The 6,000-nt window shown below is 46.2% G+C and overlaps 1 pseudogene; it reads left to right on the top strand.

Annotated features, from left to right (window-relative positions):
* The first annotated feature begins 5,657 nt into the window (after window positions 1-5,657).
* The window catches only part of LOC139257293 (zinc finger protein 256-like), a 44,491-nt pseudogene continuing 44,148 nt past the window's right edge, over window positions 5,658-6,000 (top strand).

Raw genomic sequence — 6,000 nt, 5'->3', positions numbered from 1 at the left:
AGCATTCATGAACTGACCCTGCTCAAACCATAAGCACAAGCAAATCGGTGCATGTTTCTGCCTGTGACCAAAGGGCTGTGTCACTGTCACACACAGATACCGTTTCCTTGTTTCACAACTCTATACAAACACCATCACTTCACACATCCTCTTTCTACACAATTGCAGCAGACATGAGCAAGGACGTGAGGCTTATTAAAAGACACATTTCATTACAGCGAATGTTACACTGGGAGAAATGTTCAGTTATTTTCCATTACAGGCAAAATGCCGGACAAACCAGCAGCACACTAGCACCTGAACAGTGTCTCATCAGCCTACAGGCTTTTCTTAAATATATGTGCTGCCTGGTTATAAACTTAAATCAGCTTTGCAGGTGTGATGCTCTATTCACACATTGAAGGTGAGAGAGATGCTGTGGGGCACACGCTAACTCCAGTTGCTGAAAGTGATTAACAGACTGGGTTCTGTGTTTAGTGATCCCAGGCGTGTTACCAATACCAGCAAAGATGAAGCCCATGAAATAAAAGGGACAGTGGATACTGTCTCATTGTGAGCGAGTCAGAATGAGAAGCTTTAACAACTGCCGATGTTTCACAAAGGGAGACATCACCAGACCAAAGGACATTCATTGGTGGCGTTTAATGGGCTGTTTGTGTCACTGGGCTACAGGAGACTATTTGTGACAGAAGGAAAGCTGGTCACAGCAAACAAACAGTTTACCGGCCTGTCCAGGGCCCACTCTGACCTCACCTTCTCTCTCTCACTATTGATGGACACTGCTGCAGTAATTGCTCCTCTGACCTTTCCTCTCTTGTCCCTCCTACATCCCGAATACCTGGCCCGATACAATCTCCCTCCCCCTACATTCTCACTGTGCTGGAATCCACACCAGTCTCCCCATCTGCTCCTTTTTCTTTCCCTGGATCCTGAAACTACAGAACTTGCTTATCCCTCCTGAAGTCTCCAGGCTCTAAAACTGAAGCTCGGTGGCCCTTGGTCCCAACTCCTTCATTTACCACCCCTTCTCTCCTCCTCTTTTCCACCCTGGTTGTGTTCCACACTCTGGCCCTTGGGCCTTCCCCGGGGATTCTCAGTATGAACAGGGGGATGTGCGTTGAGACAGGATGTCCCAGCTCTCCTCCTTTAAAGGGACAAGGAGAGGACCAGCTGGGCTGAATGGCCCTGCTTTATGACATCACTGTAGTGCCTAGCAAACAAAATCCCTGAGCCGTGCTAATTGTGGGCTGATTTGAGCTCAGTGCTGTTACAGAAAGGGAAACAGTAGCAGGATTCGAGCCGTGTGGAGCCCAGGATTAATGGGTAGAGGTACATTATCAATTTCTACCTTGTTGAGTGAGAAATGTCAGTGTCCCGGACACTCCCTGTCCCTCAGTATCTGTGTCGGGGAGCGACCGATGGGTTAACTTTGTATCTAACCCATGCTGTGCCCGACTGGAGAGTGTTTGATGCTGGCACGAGGTGCTCAGCTCGATGAGCACAACATTTAACCCAAATTTGGTCAGATTAACCATCACCTTCTCCCCTGGACACAGGTCCTGCAGGGCAGAGAGTGTCTCTATCAATTTGGCTGGTGTCCTTGATCAAAGTTAAACATTTCACATCACTTTTTAAAAATTTGTTCCTGGGATGTGTGTGTCGCCTGTCGCCTCTCACCTCTCATTCTTCTAAACTCTAGAGAATATAGGCCTAGTCTACTCAATCTCTCAAAGGACAATCCCCCCATCGCAGGAATCAGTCTGGTGAATCTTCACTGCACTCCCTCTATCGCAAGTTTATCTTTCCTTAGGTAAGGAGACCAAAACTGTACACAATACTCCAGCTGTGGTCTCACCAGGGCCCTGTATAATTGCAGTAAATGTAAATACTCAAATCTTTTTGTAATAAAGACCAATATATCATTTGCTTTCTTAATTGCTTGCTGTACCTGCATATTAACTTTTAGCGATTTGTGGACAATAACAACCAGGTCCCTCTGAATACAATGTTTCCCAATCACTCATCATTTAAAATAAATACTCTGCCTTTCTATTTTTACTGTCAGTGTCTAACTTAACATTTTTTCACATTATATTCCATTTACCATGTTCTTGCCCACTCACTGAGCCTGTATGTATCCCCTTGAAACCTCTTTTCATCCTCCTCACACTTACATTCCCAACTAGCTTTATAGCCTCAGCAAACTTCGATATATTACGTTTGGTCCACTCATCCAAATTAATGATCTAGATTGTGAATAGCTGGGGCCCGATCCTTGCAGCACCCCACCAGTTACAGTCTGCCAGCCCGAAAATCACCCGTTTATTCCTACTCTCTCTTTTCTGTCCGTTAACCAATCCTTAATCCTTGCTAGTATATTACCTTCAATCCCATGAGCCCTAATCTTATTTTATAACCTCATATGCGGCACCTCATCGAATGCCTTCTGTACATCTAAATACACCACATCCAGTGGTCCCTCCTTATCTATCCTGCTAGTTAAAACTTCAAAAATCACTAATAGATTTGTCAAGTACAATTTCCCTTTCATTAATCTGTGTTGATTCTGTCCATTCCTGTTATTACTTGCTACGAGCTTAATATTAGATTCTAGAATTTTCCCAACTACTGATGTCAGGACTACCAGTAAAGCAGGGGTTAGATACAGAGTAAATCTCACTCCATCCTGTCCCAAACACTACCAGGGTTGATGCACAGTAAATCTCAGTCTATAATATCCCAAACACTCCCAGGGCAGGTACAACATGCGTTAGATAGAGTAAAGCTCCCTCCACATTGTGCCATCAAACACTTTCAGGGCAGGTACAGCACGGGTGATATAGAGTAAAGCTCGCTCTGCAGTATCCCAAGAAACATTCTCAGGGCAGGTGCAGCACGAGGTTAGATATAGAGTAAAGTTCCTTCTCCATTATCCCATCGAACACTCTCAGGACAGGTACAGCACGGGTTAGATACAGAGTAAATCTCCTGTAAACTGTTTCGTGAAACACTCCCAGGGCAGGTACTGCATTGGTTAGACACTAAGGAAAGCTCCCACTACACTGTCAAATAAACACGCATAGGACAGCTGCAGCACAATTTAGACACAGTGTAATTCTCTCTCTAATCTCTCTCAAAATTGTGCACAGTTTTGGTCGCCTTATCTAAGGAAGACATATCTGCCTTGCTAAGATACAGAGCAATGCTCCCGCAACACTGTCCAACCAGACATTCCAAGGGCCTGTACAACACACGTTAGATACGGAGTATATCTCCCTCTCCCCTGTCCCAATATTCCACGGTAGATACGGCATTGGTTAGATACAGAATAAAGCTTCCTATACACTGTTGCATCAAATCACAGGGCAGGTACAGCATGGGGTAGATACAGAGTAAAACTCACTCTACACTGTCCCATCAAACACTCCCAGGACAGGTGCAGCACGGGTTAGATACAGAGTAAAGCTCCCTCTACACTGTCCCATCAAACACTCCCAGGGCAGGTGCAGCACAGGTTAGGCACGGGGTACAGCTCCTTTTACCCTGTCCCAACCATTCCAGGGCAGGTACAGCATGGGTTAAATACAGCCTAACTCTCCCTCTATACTGTTCCACCGGACATTCCCAGGGCAGGTTCGGCATTGGTAAGATACTAAGTGAAGCTCCCCCTACACTGTGCAAATAAAAACTCCAAGGGCAAGCACAGCATAATTTAGATAGAGTGTAATTCTCTCTATAATTTCGCAACAGGGCTTTGATGAGACCACACCTGAATTACTGTGCACAGTTTTGGTCGCCTAATCCAAGGAATGATATACTTGCCTTTCTTAGATAAAGCTTCCTCAACACTGTCACACCAGACATTCCAAGGGCTGGTACAACACTGGTTAGATACGGTGTATTTCTCCCTCTAATCTTTCAAAACATTCCAAAGTAGATACTGCATTGGTTAGATACAGAATAAAGCTCCCTCTACACTGTCCTATCAAACACTCCCAGGGCAGGTACGGCACGGATTCCATACAAAGTAAAGCTCCCTCTACACTCTCCAATAACACACTCCCAGGACAACGACAGCATGGGTTAGATACAGAATAAAGCTTCCTCTGCATTGTGCCATCAAACACTCCCAGGGCAGGTACAGCACAGGGTAGATTATAACATAAGAAATTGGAGCAGGAGTAGGCCACTTGCCCCTCGAGACTGCTTTGCCATTTAATAAGATCATGGCTGATTGATCTTGGGCTCAGCTCCATTTCCCTGCCCGTTCCCCATAAACTTTATTCCCTTATCGATCAAAAATCTATCTATCTCCGCCTTTAATATATTCAATGACCCAGCCTCCACTGCTCTCTGAGGTAGAAATTCCACAGATTTACAACCCTTGAGAGAAGAAATTCCTCCTCATCATCAGTTTTAAATGGGCGGCCTCTTATTCTGAGACTATGTCCCCTAATTTTAGTTTCCTCTGAGTGCAAATATCCTCTCTGCATTCAACTTGTCGAGCCCCTTAATTATCTGATATGTTTCAATAAGATCACCTCTCATTCTTTTGAACTCCAATGTGTATAGACACAACAAACTCAACCTATCTTCATAAGTCAACCCTCTCAGCTCCCGAATCAATCGAGTGAACCTTCTCTGAACAGCCTCCAATGCAAGTATATCCTTCCTTAAATACAGGGACCAAAACTGTATGCAGTACTCCAGGTGTGGCTTCACCAATACCCTGTACAGTTGTAGCAGTAATTCTCTGCTTTTATACTCTATCTCCCTGGCAATAGGGGCCAACATTCCATTTGCCTCCGTGATTATTGTTGTACCTGCATATTAACTTTGTGTGATTCATGCACAAGGACCCCCAGATCCCACGGTACTGCAGCACTTTGCAATTTTTCTCCATTGAAATTATAATTTGCTGTTCTATTTTTTCTGCCAAAGTTTATAACCTCACATTTTCCCACATTATACACCATCTGCCAAATTTTTGCCCAGTCACTTAGCCAGCCTATATCCCTTTGCAGATTTTTTGTGTCCTCTCCACAATTTGCTTTCCTGACCATCTTTGTGGAATCAGCAAATTGGCTGCATGACACTCTGTCCCTTCATCCAAGTCATTTAGATAGTAAATAGTTGAGGACACAGCACGGATCCTGACGGCTTCCCTCTAGTCACTGTTTGCCAGACCGAAAATGACCCATTTATCCCGATTCAGATACAAAGTTAAGCTCCATCTGCACTGCGCCATGAAACACTCCCAGGGCAGGTACAGAGGGTTAGATACAGAGTAAAGCTCGATCAACACTGCCCCATGAAACACTCCCAGGGCAGGTACAGGGGGTTAGATACAGAGTAAAGCTCCCTCTACACTGTCCCATCAAACACTCCCCGGGCAGGTGCAGCACGGGTGAGATACAGAGTAAAGTTCCCCCGAGACTGTCCCAACAAATGTTATTGAATGGGGAGCAGGCTCGGGGGTCCGGGTGGCCCACTCCTGCTCTGATTTCTCCTGGACTTTTGTACCCAGCATGCCCCGCGGGGGAGAAAGTGCCTCACAGAATACAGGAGCTCAGTGCGCAGGCGCGGAGCGTGTAATGGCGGAGTAGACATGTTTTGGACAGGCTCCACGGAAGTGTCGTTTTCAGCGGGAGGGAGCGAAGTAAGGGACCAGCGGGGAGCCGGGGAGGCTTCATAAACCACCCGTGCCGCCGCAAGCCCGGAATAATAACCGGAATATCGGCGGTTGCAGCTTCGGGGCTTTCTCCCGGTCACAGGCCCAGGCTAACGGCGGCCATCTTCGTACAGGAAGGTTCAGTGATCCGCCATCTTGATTCAGTGAGTAGCACGGCGCATGCGCGGCCATCTTAGTGCAGGAACAAAGTGAATGATGTCACTGGAACTGAACCCAGCCAGAGTCAGTACCTTCAGGGGAGGGGAACCAGTGAGTGTAGAACTGAACCCAGCCAGAGTCAGCACCTTCAGGGGAGGGGAACCAGTGAG

The sequence above is a fragment of the Pristiophorus japonicus genome, unplaced genomic scaffold (genome assembly GCF_044704955.1).
Source record: "Pristiophorus japonicus isolate sPriJap1 unplaced genomic scaffold, sPriJap1.hap1 HAP1_SCAFFOLD_82, whole genome shotgun sequence".
In the NCBI taxonomy this organism is placed as follows: Eukaryota; Metazoa; Chordata; class Chondrichthyes; family Pristiophoridae; genus Pristiophorus; species Pristiophorus japonicus.
Note: the sequence above shows the minus strand (reverse complement) of the source record. Positions and strands in the feature narration are given on the sequence as shown.